This window comes from Haematobia irritans, chromosome 5 (genome assembly GCF_050003625.1).
Source record: "Haematobia irritans isolate KBUSLIRL chromosome 5, ASM5000362v1, whole genome shotgun sequence".
In the NCBI taxonomy this organism is placed as follows: domain Eukaryota; kingdom Metazoa; phylum Arthropoda; class Insecta; order Diptera; family Muscidae; genus Haematobia; species Haematobia irritans.
The window spans coordinates 105124919-105137978 of NC_134401.1; positions in this window are offsets into that span (position 1 = coordinate 105124919).

Sequence of the window (13060 nt, forward strand, 5' to 3'; positions counted from 1 at the left end):
CCACCACCATAGGATGGTGGGTATATTAACTTTGTCATTCCGTTTGTAACACATCGAAATATTGCTCTAAGACCCCATAAAGTATATATATTCTGGGTCGTGGTGAAATTCTGAGTCGATCTGAGCATGTCCGTCCGTCCGTCCGTCTGTTGAAATCACGCTAACTTCCGAAGGAAACAAGCTATCGACTTGAAACTTGGTACAAGTAGTTGCTATTGATGTAGGTCGGATGGTATTGAAAATGGGCCATATCGGTCCACTTTTACGTATAGCCCCCATATAAATGGACCCCAAAATTTGGATTGCGACGCCTCTAAGAGAAGCACATTTCATCCGATCTGGCTGAAATTTTGAACATGGTGTTAGAATATGGTCTATAACAACCATGCAAAAATTGGTCCACATCGGTCCATAATTATATATAGCCCCCATATAAACCGATCCCCCGATTTGGCTTGCGAGGCCGCTAAAAGAAGCAAATTTCATCCGATCCGGCTGAAATTTTGTACGTGATGTAAGTATATGGTCTATAACAACCATGCAAAAATTGGTCCACATCGGTTCATAATTATATATAGCCCCCATATAAACCGATCCCCAGATTTGACCTCCAGAGTCCCTTGGAAGAGCAAAATTCTTGCCATTCGGTTGAAATTTGGTACGTGATGTTAGTATATGGTATCCAACAACCATGCAGGAATTGGTTCCTATCAGTCCATAATTATATATGGCTCCCATATAAACCGATCCCCAGATTTGACCTCCGGTGCCTTTTGGAGAAGCTAAATTCATCCGATCTGCTTGAAATTTGGTACGTGGTGGTAGTATATGATATTTAACAACCATGCCAAAAGTGGTCCATATCAGTCCATAATCGTACATAGCCCCATATAAACCGATCCCGAGATTTGGTTTTGGAACCTCTTGGAGGATCAAATTTCCTCCGAGTGAGTTGAAATTTGGTACATTGTGCTAGTATATGGTCGTTAGCAACCATGCCTAACTAGGTCCATATCGATCTATAGTTATATATGGCCCTCAGACAAATCGATCCCCAATCACGCAAAAATTGGTCCATATCAAGTTCATAATTGTATATAGCCCCCATATAAGCGACCCCCATATTTCAATTCTGGCTCTCTACGTACAAAAAGTCCATATCGATTCGTAATTATTTGTAGACTTAACTATACATAACTTTTTTGTCTAATATATACCATGTATGGACTAAATCACAGTCTTTCGTAATCGCAATCCATGGTGGTGGGTACATAAGATTCGGCCTGGCCGAACTTGCGGCCGTATGTACTTGTTTCTTTCAATTTGAAATGTAACTATATTCAATCACTTTCGTAACTGACTTAGTCTTCGGAGTTTGATTAAAAATTTATTTTTATATTTTTAATTAAAAATTTTAAAAAATTCCAATCATTAACTTAATGTTTCTTAATTGTATCAATTAATTATACCCTAAACTACATAGTGGTCAGGATATAATGAAAATGTACCTACCAGAACTATTGATTTTAGACCCCCATAAGATATTACCAATAGACTCAGAATCCCATCCTGAGTCGATCTAGCGCTTGGTGTCTGTCTGTCCATGTGTTATTTGTTCACAGGATTCCGGTCGCAGTTATTAACCGATTTTGACGAATTTGGAAGAAATCGGGTCAAATTTAGATATAGCTCCATACAACAAAAAAAAAATACCCCAAACACTTTTTGCTTCAAGCATATATATTTTCAGGATTGGTTCAAACAAAATATTGTTTGTATTGTTCAAACATATTATGTTTCACCTTAGGGCATACACTGGTAATAAAAAATTTTAATGAATTTGTTTTTACTTCCATTATTTTACTTGTTGTATACTCTCGAGGTCTCTCTTTCTAAACATTTCCAAAATTAATTTCCAAATTAATATATGTTTGCATCTAAGCATATTATATTTACAAATATTTTATGTCCCAAACATAATATGTTCGAACATTTGTATATAGTTCCCCTATATACTTATCTCTCTATTTTTACAAATATGATCATACCGTTATTTATTTACTGTTTACATTCAATTTCCCGCACATTATTTCGGTAGGATACCCACTAATCGATGTAACTCAAAATTGATATAAGACATCCTTGTAAATTATCATTCATATTGAATTCAGGTATAACTCACAATTATGTATGTATATATGTAACCAAATTATTAAAAACAAGTAAGAAAAGTCTAAAGTCGGGCGGGGTCGACTATATTATACCATGCACCACTTGGTAGATCTAAATTTTCGATACCATATCACATCCGTCAAATGTGTTGGGGGCAATATATAAAGGTTTGTCCCAAATACATACATTTAATAAATATCACTCGATCTGGACAGAATTTGATAGACTTCTACAAAATCTATAGACTCAAAATTTAAGTCGGCTAATGCACTAGGGTGGAACACAATGTTAGTAAAAAAAATCTGAAGCAATTTTAAGGAAACTTCGCAGAAGTTTATTTATGATTTATCGCTCGATATATATGTATTAGAAGTTTAGGAAAATTAGAGTTATTTTTACAACTATTCCACTAAGCAGGGGCGATTTTACAAGGAAAATGTTGGTATTTTGACCATTTCTGTCGAAATCAGAAAAACATGTATATGGGAGCTATATCTAAATCTGAACCGATTTCAACCAAATTTGGCTCGAATAGCCACAATGCTAATTCAACTCCCTGTGCAAAATTATAACTAAATCGGAGTTAAAAATTGGCCTCTGTGGTCATATGAGTGTAAATCGGGCGAAAGCTATATATAGGAGCTATATCTAAATCTGAACCGATTTCAACCAAATTTGACACGCATAGCTACAATGCTAATTCTACTCCCTGTGCAAAATTTCAACTAAATCGGAGTTAAAAATTGGCCTCTGTGGTCATATGAGTTTAAATCGGGCGAAAGCTATATATAAATCTGATATATCTAAATCTGAACCGATTTCAACCAAATTTGGCACGCATAGCTATAATGCTAATTCTAATCCCTGTGCAAAATTTCAATTAAATCGGAGTAAAATATTGACCACTGTGGTCATATGAGTGTAAATCGGGCGAACGATATATATCTATATCTGAACCGATTTCAATAAAATTTGGCACACTTGACTATAGTACTAATCGTTCTTCTTGTGCAAAATTTTAAGCAAATTAGGGTAAAAATCTGGCTGGGAGCTATATCTAAATCTGAACCGATTTCTTCCAAAATCAATAGGGTTCTATTCTGAGCCAAAACACATACTTGTGCCAAATTTGAAGTCGATTGGACTAAAACTGCGACCTAGACTTTGATTACAAAAATGTGTTCTCGGTCAGACGGATATGGCTATGTAGACTTAGGAGCCCACCCTGAGCATTTTTGCCAAAGACACCATGTGTATACCTCGTCTCCTTCTGGGTGTTGCAAACATATGCACTAACTTATAATACCCTATTGCAGAGTGTAAAAATTTTACCATACCATCATTTATTTAAAATTTAGCACCAAATATCATGACTATCTGTTCAGACTTTTTTAATATTCTCATAAATTTGCACCGCTTAATGTTCTAAAACGCGGACATAGAATATAGAAGTGTCACGCATCAGCAACATAGTGTGAGATTTACAAAGTTATGACTATGACAATTGATACTACTAGATTATGCGCCAAATGTCGCGCACAATGTCTATAGCGATATTATTGATAAATTGTCTATAAATACAATTGAGACTATGCTAATTGACCATAACATAATTTCATGCTTATTCAGGGCACAAAAATATAGTCAGGAATTTTATAAATTGAAGAGTCTTTGAAGTTTGTACAAAGATAATTGAGTATAACAAGATTGAGCATTGTGCTCTTATCAAGAGAAGACAAATGTCAAGGTGTAGAGGGCTATGAGAAAAAAATTGTTTTATTTATCAATTTTTTCCAAAGCAGCTCTGCCCAAGAATAAATTTAAACGGCAATATTCACATAAAACCATAATGAATATTTGCTTTAAAATACACATACGTTTTATTTTAATTTTCTACAATCGTTTTGGTACTGCTTTTGTGGGTTTTTATTCAGAAATTTATGAAAAACACAAATGTTATGATATTTTCCGACGCAAACAGCAGTACATTTGACAGACACGTCGACGCAAACTTAATGATATTTTTTTGGCAGAGTCCTCTGGTGCTTCAGTTTTGCTATGACAAGACTGCATCTTCTTCTCAATTATCTTTGGTTTGTATCTGTGTCATGGTTGCCACTCGGGCCAAAAATAATCTGCCAACTTTTGGAGGAAATTTTACCAAAAACTTTCAAACAAAAAAACAAGTAACTAAAGTCAGGCGGGGCCGACTATATTATACCCTTCACCACTATGTAGATACCATCTCAACTCCCTCAAATTTGTTGGGAGTTATATAAAGGTTTAGATTCCCATATACAAATATTTCAATCATAACCGATTGGGAGAAGCATTTTTAAACTTCTACAAAATCTCTTGACTTTAATTTTAAATCGGCTAACGTCCTGAAACGAAACACAATAAAGTAAAAAAATATGGGAAATTTTCTCAAAATTTTATTTCTATAGAAAATTTTGTCAAAATTTTATAAAAATTTTATTTCTATAGAAAATATTGTCCAAATTGTATTTCTATAGAAAATTGTCTGAAAATGTTATTTTTATAGAAATTTTTCTCTAATTTCATACCTATGGAAAATTTTCTCTAAATTTTATGCTTATAGATTATGTTTTCTAAATTTTATATCTATAGAAAATTTTCTCTATACTCTGCGTCACAGAGTGGAACAGTTAGTCCATATGTTTGCAGCACCCAGACATATGGTGTCTTTGGTAATATTGCTCAGCGCCGGCCCCTGAGTCGATCTAGCCATGTCCGTCCGTCTGTCTGTGAACACACTTTTGTGTTCAAAGTCTAGGTCGCAGTTTAACTCCAATCGCCTTCAAATGTGGCACAAGTTTCTGTTTTGGGTCAAAAAAGAACCCTATTGATTTTGGAAGAAATCGGTTCAGATTTAGATATAGCTCCCATATATATCTTTCGCCCGATATGGAATTATATGACCCCAGAAGCCAGAGTTTTACCCTAATTTGCTTGAAATTTTGCACCAGGAGAACAATAACTACTATAGTCAGGTGTGCCAAATTTGATTGAAAATGGTTCAGATTGAAGTATAGCTCTCATATATATCTTTCGCCCGATATGCACTTATATGGACCCAGAAGCCAGAGTTTTACTCCGATTTACTTGAATTTTTGCACTAGACGCAAAGAAAAAACCGTTTGGAAAACTTTATTCGTTTGTTTTGAATTTCTTCGAAAATTTTGAACTTTTATCACCAAAAATATTCGTTTCTTATAAAATTTTTATTTTTTCAATAAAAAACAAGTACATACGGCCGCTAGTTCGGCCAGGCCGAATCTTATGTACCCACCACCATGGATTGCGTAGAAACTTCTACGAAAGACTGTGATTTAGTCCATACATGGTATATTTTAGACAAAAAAGTTATGTATAGTTAAGTCTACAAATAATTACGAATCGATATGGACCTTTTGTACGTAGAGAGCCAGAATTGAAATATGGGGGTCGCTTATATGGGGGCTATATACAATTATGAACTTGATATGGACCAATTTTTGTGTGATTGGGGATCGATTTATCTGAGGGCCATATATAAGTATAGACCGATATGGACCTAGTTAGGCATGGTTGTTAACGACCATATACTAGCACAATGTACAAAATTTTAACTCACTCGGATGAAATTTGCTCCTCCAAGAAGTTCCAAAACCAAATCTCGGGATCGGTTTATATGGGGCTATGTACGAGTATGGACTGATATGGACCACTTTTGGCATGGTTGTTAAATATCATATACTACCACCACGTACCAAATTTCAAGCAGATCGGATGAATTTTGCTTCTCCAAAAGGCACCGGAGGTCAAATCTAGGGATCGGTTTATATGGGAGCTATATATAATTATGGATTGATAGGAACCAATTCCTGCATGGTTGTTGGATACCATATACTAACATCACATACCAAATTTCAATCGAATGGCAAGAATTTTGCTCTTCCAAGGGGCTCTGGAGGTCAAACCTGGGGATCGGTTTATATGGGGCCTATATATAATTATGGACCGATATCGACCAATTTTTGCATGGGAGTTTGAGGCCATATATTAACACCACATACCAAATTTCAACTGAATCAGATGAATTTTGGTCTTCCAAGAGGTTCCGGAGGTCAAATCTGGTGATCGGTTTATATCGGGGCTATATATAATTATGATGCGATGTGGACCAATTTTTGCGTGGTTGTTATAGACCATATACTAACAGCACGTACAAAATTTCAGCCGGATCGGATGAAATTTGCTTCTCTTAGCGGCCTCGCAAGCCAAATCGGGGGATCGGTTTATATGGGGGCTATATATAATTATGGACCGATGTGGACCAATTTTTGCATGGTTGTTAGAGACCATATACTGACACCATGTACCATATTTCAGCCGGATCGGATGAAATTTGCTTCTCTTAGGGGCCTCGCAAGCCAAATCGGGCGATCGGTTTATATGGGGGCTATATATAATTATGGACCGATGTGGACCAATTTTTGCGTGGTTGTTAGAGACCATACACTTACACCATGTACCAAATTTCAGCCGGATCGGATGAAATTTGCTTCTCTTAGAGGCCTCGCACGCCAAATTTTGGGGTCCGTTTATAAGGGGGCTATACGTAAAAGTGGACGGACGGACATGCGCAGATCGACTCAGAATTTCACCACGACCCAGAATATATATACTTTATGGGGTCTTAGAGCAATATTTCGATGTGTTACAAACGGAATGACAAAGTTACTATACCCCCCATCCTATGGTGGTGGGTATAACCAACAACACATTCCGTTTCGTTTATATCAAGCACTGTTCTTTTCTAACTTTAAGTCTTTAATAAGACACATTTTACAGTTCATAGTAAAAATTTAATATAGTAGTACGTAATATTGAACATCTTTTCGGAATTTTCCGAACATATCTGGAATATATGTAACAAAAAACATGTTCGGTCGAAGCAGGGCTCGAACCCACGACCCTTGGCATGCAAGGCGGACGTAGCAACCACTGCTCCACGGCGCCCAACTAAATGTTTTCGGCTCATGGGCGCCGTAAGCTATGCTATATTAATATAACTTATATAGATAATTATCTATTAATGACAATAACAGCTACGTAGCTCAGTGGATAGTATGCTGGCTTAATTGCATGGTCCGCGGTTCGATTCTCCGTCCAGGCGAAAGGAGAAATTTTAAAACTTTATAAAATCGAATAATTTCTTCTACATTGTTTGTATTACAGAAAAAGGTGCTAAGAACTAAAAAACCTCGTGGAAGTGAGAAAAATGTGAGGGAAAATGAAATTAACCAAAAAAGATTGTTTTTTGAATTAGTCTTTATGAAATTGTTTTTACATCCTGGAAAAGAATAAACGTTTATCACAAAAAGTATACACTTTTCTCCCAAAGAAACTTCTTTACAGCGAAAAGCAAATGAGAAACGAACTTTGTCTAAAATTTAGTTTGGGAGGAAAGAATTATTTTTTTGTGTGTAGGAGTATCATTAGTACTCTAGTTAAGTGTGCTAAATTTTATTGAAATCGGTTCAGATTTAGATATAGCTCCCATATATATCTTTCGCCCAATTTTCCGTCATATGACCACAGAGGTCAAAGTTGTAGTCCGATTTATGTGAAATTTTGCACAGGGAGTAGAATTAAAATAGTAAGTATGCATGTCAAATTTGGTTGAAATCAGATTTCTATATAGCTTCCAAATATATGTATTTCCGATTTGGGCAAAAATGATAAAATACCCACATTTTCCTTATAAAATCGCCACTGCTAAGTCGAAAACTTATAAAAGTGACTCCAAATTTCCTTTATTTTTAATACATATCTACACCGAAAAAAAAGTTTACTATTTTTTATGAAAAATGAACTAACCCATAGTAAGAATGACCATGATTTGGCGCCAAAGATTTTTTTCATCTAGATAAGTTCATGATTTTCTTATAAATTAGTTCATGTATTGCATCGTATTTTAGTTCATTATTACTATGCTGTGGGAAGAATATAGTTAAACTAATTCAAAATATTCCTGCTATCCGGAAAAATGAACAATTTTTTGGGAAACTTGTATTAAGAAATTGGTTTGAAATAAACTGTTTGTCGGTATAATTTTCAAAAAAGTAGATAAATTGAGGAATCAAAGGTACAACAAGCCTGTATACAACTAAGAAATTTTTCGTACAAAACAAGTCAATTTTCTATAACCACCAGTATTTTATTTCAAAAAATTATTATTATATTACACAAAACTATGGCTTATGATATACAATAAAAGAAATATTTTTATTCGTACGTTGGATTCAGTTACTTGTCGGTAGTTAGTAATTGCTTATTCAAAAGAGTAATATTCAATGTTATTAGGACTAACTAATTAATTTAAATTTCCATGTTTTCTATCCATATGAAAGATATATGCGGCATAAGTTGCTATATTCATTGAATTGTTGTCCAATTTCATCGATTTTGGCTAACTTTTGTTGGGCGGATTTGTCTTATAAGCATCTGAAATTGCAAAGTTATACAAAATATAAGACAAATATTATCGAATTCTATTGTTCATATTTTTAACTTACGGCTTTCAAGAGTATTTTCTAGAGTCAATAAAGATGTCAGCTTAGTTAGCATTAAACAGTAAGAATACTCCAAACAATTACCATTACAAGGCCTGTCTACCTGCAAATAAAAATAAATATTTTTAATAAATTGAAATTTTGGTTTTATTAAAAACGGACAAAATACCGTTTATAGAAAAACTTACCACATTGAAAAATCCATCCAGTAGGTACATTATTAGAATCACATCCATGAACTAATGGGGCGTTATTGAAATTATTCTCAGAATATATTTGAAATAAAAAATATTATAAAATTAGACATAATTTCCACTTTTCAGTATAGCATTTAATATTTAAGGTGGATATTAATTTCGAGTTTAGCGGCTAAAATCGAAATTTTCATGATAAGTTTTCTTTAATAATCCATTATAAAAAAATAATCTTTATAAAAAACTTGGTTTGGGCTATTCTCCATCAAGTTTTATGTAAATTTGTATCGAAGACGTATAGTTTTATACTTTTCTTAGTGATTTTTTTTTTAATTTTAGCGGCTAAACTCGAACTTAGTACTCACCTGTAGGAATTGCTGTAACATAAAAAATATAGATTCAAAAACAATTGTTACATCTCCAACCTGTGATCCAGATGTAGAATAAATATAAATCATCCTATTACCACTCATGTTGTATATTTTTTATGTAAATCAATTAAAAATCCGCACTAATTTTAAACTATTAACAGAAATATACAGTTCCTTAATCTGTTATTTGTTTTTTATCAATAAAAAGCGTTTTTGATTACTCTAACATCACATCATTCACTTCTCAGTTTCTAAAATATATTTTCATTAATAAACACCAATACCGCACGTACAATTTTGCAAAATTAAATCCACGTGTGCACTTCATAAATGCATCAACAGAACTGAATGCAGCAATAAAACTCAAAGACACAAATAGTCATAAAGGATACATACCGTAAAGAAAAACAACTCCACACACACACACATCCCTTTCTGATCTTGCTATTGCAAAAAAACAACTCTCACCACAAAAGATACCAACAACACACAAGGAACATTCCATTGTCTCTAGAATCAAAACAACCAACAACAGCATAAATGACGCAATAACAAACACAAACAATCATACGAGATATACACAAAATGTCTCTAAAAACTCCCTCGCATGATGCACTCACATTTTCCAGTAGCACGTTTATTGATTAGTAGGAATTCTATCTATAAGTTAAGGTAAAATATATACCAAATCTATGAGGAATCTATAAAAATTATATACACCTGTCAAGGATTATATTAACTAATTTTTATTCTATTTTAACTAAAATTTTCAATGTGAGTAAAAACACTCCAACATATAATAAAAAGGGAAATAATCTGTAGGTAGTCATCGTACGAATCGGTAATGTCGTTAAGTTAATTTTTACTACAAAAAATTTTTTCCATACAAAATTTTGTCTTAGTAAATTGTCCACATTTCGTAGTAAGATTTTTATATTGCCCATGTATTTTTATAATAGAATCAACGATGCATTAACTACTGTGTTGGAAATTTATTTAAGGAAAAATCCTTCCCATTTCGTAGTTAGTGAACTAAAAAACATTTACTGAATTTTTATAAGTTTTGCTTTAGCTAAGTTAATTTTCGTTGTGGTTACGAAAAATGAACTATATTACAGTAAATTTGTTGAACTATGTGGAAGTCAAAATGGTCCTTAAATTTACAAGACACTTTTTTTTCTGTGTATCGACCGATAAATCATAAATACTTTTTGCGAAGTTTCCTCAAAATTGGTTCAGATTAAAATGTTTCCCATATATTTTTACTAACATAGTGTACCATCCAGGGTATTAGCCGATTTAAATTTTAAGTCTATAAATTATAAATTTTGTTCAAATGTAGTCAGATATAAATGTATGTATTTGGGACAAAAACCTTTATATATAGCACCCAAAACATTTGACGGATTTCATATAGTATCGAAAATGTGGATCTACAAAGTGGTGCAGGGTATAATATAGTCGGCCCCGCCCCACTTTAGACTTTCCTTAATCGTTTTTCAATAGACAAGTTTTTCAAAATTTTATTTCTATACAAACGTTTCTCAAAATTTTATTTGTATAAAAAATTTTCTCAAAATTTTATTTCTTTAGAAAATATAGAAAAATTTCTAAATTTTATTTCCATAGAAAATTTTGTAAAAAAAAAGTATTTCTATAGAAAAATTTGTTAGAATTCTACCAACTGTGGCAACCGTAATCTGTTTATGACAAGAAATACTAGTAGACTACTTGTGCCTAATATTTATTAACATTAAGTTCTGTTTTTTTAACCTGCCCCATTATAACTTAGTACATATGTTTGCAACGCCCATAAGAGACGTGATAGATACAGGGAGCCTTTGACAATAACGCTAGGTTAGGTTACGTTAGGTGGCAGCCCGATGCATCAGGCTCACTTAGACTATTCAGTCCATTGTGATACCACAGTGGTGAACTTCTCTCTTATCACTGAGTGCTGCCCGATTCCATGTTAAGCTCAATGACAAGGGACCTCCTTTTTATAGCCGAGTCCGATCGGCGTTCCACATTCCAGTGAAACCTCTTAGAGAAGCTTTTGAAACCCTCAGAAATGTCACCAGCATTACTGAGGTGGGATAATCCACCGCTGAAAAACTTTTTGGTGTTCGATCGTAGCAGGAATCGAATCCATGACCTCGTGTATCGGCATATGAGTAAAGTCTAGGTAGCAGTTTTAGTCCAATCATCTTCAAATTTTGGGCAAACATCCAATTTGGGTCAGATTAGAACCCTTTTGATTTGGGAAGAAATCGGTTTAAAATTAAATATAGCTCCCATACTGTTAGAAAAATATGTTTTTCATTTGTTCCAATATAAACAAAATGTGTTTCGGGCACAATTTTTAAACACAATATATTTAAGTGCAAACATGTAATGTTTCTAAGCTAACACTAAACGTTTGGGACATATATATGTTAGAATATATTATGTTTGGGGCATAAATGTTTCATAAAAATAATATGTGTGAATGTAAACATATATAAGTTTACAAATTTCGAGTAAACATATACATGTTGTGATATTTTATTCAGAGAGCGACAAAGAGAGAGAGAGAGAGAGTATAGAGTAGAGGTGTGCGCCTGAATGAAATTTCACTCACAATCACGCACATTCACGAAGTCAAATATTTATTCACGCACGCTCACGCACGATACGTGTGGTAGCCATTCCCACTCACACACATTCACGAAATAAAAACCAGTACTCACGCACGCTCACGCACGAACTAATTTTAAAGTCTCACGTTCACGAACGATTCACGACAATTCACGTGACTCATGATAAATTCACGAGACTCACGACATTTTCCAACCATGAATGAGCAAATGTAACAAATTTCATGAATAGAATGTAGTTCGACAGCTAAATTAATTTCAGTTAACATACGAGTACGAGTAAGAATTAAATCTTGATTTTTTTCGTGAGCGTGATTTTGCAGAAATTTTATTCACGCACATTCACAAACCGATTTTATTACTCACGCACGTTCACACACGACAGATTTCTTTTAGTCCCATTCACTCACATTCACGAAAGTTGCTTCAGATTTTATTCATGACTCACGTGATTCACGCGGGAATAACGCGTGTGACGACAATTTCATGTCACGCGCACACCTCTAGTATAAAGAAACAAAGAAAGAATGATGGAAACCGGGAGTGTTGACGAAAGATATCAACATAACACAGCGAAAGAACCGCTCGTATATTGTTTCGGGAAACTGTTTTATGGTAATGCCAAAAATTTGATATGCTTAAGTCTAAATATTATTTAATTTGAATATTAGAATGAGTATTCGGGGTAAAGAGAATATACATTCGGAACCAAGAGAATAGACATTTGAAAAAAAATGAAAACAAGTATATATGGCTGTAAGTTCGACCAGCCCGAATCTTATGTACCCTCCACCATGGATTGCATAGAAACTTCTACGAAAGACTGTCATCCACAATCGAATTACTTGGGTTGTGGTATCTTAAATCGTTTTCAAAATTGTGAGTTAGGTTAGGTTAGGTTAGGTTAAAGTGGCAGCCCGATTAAGATTCAGGCTCACTTAGACTATTCAGTCCATTGTGATACCACATTAACTAAAAGTACCTATTACATATGGGCACTTCTAGTTTTAACCGTTGAACCTTCTCGATTATTTTCTTCTGTTGAACCAACCAGATTGTTCCAAAAACATTAGCAGACTGCTTAAGTTAACGTTTTCCAGGTCCGC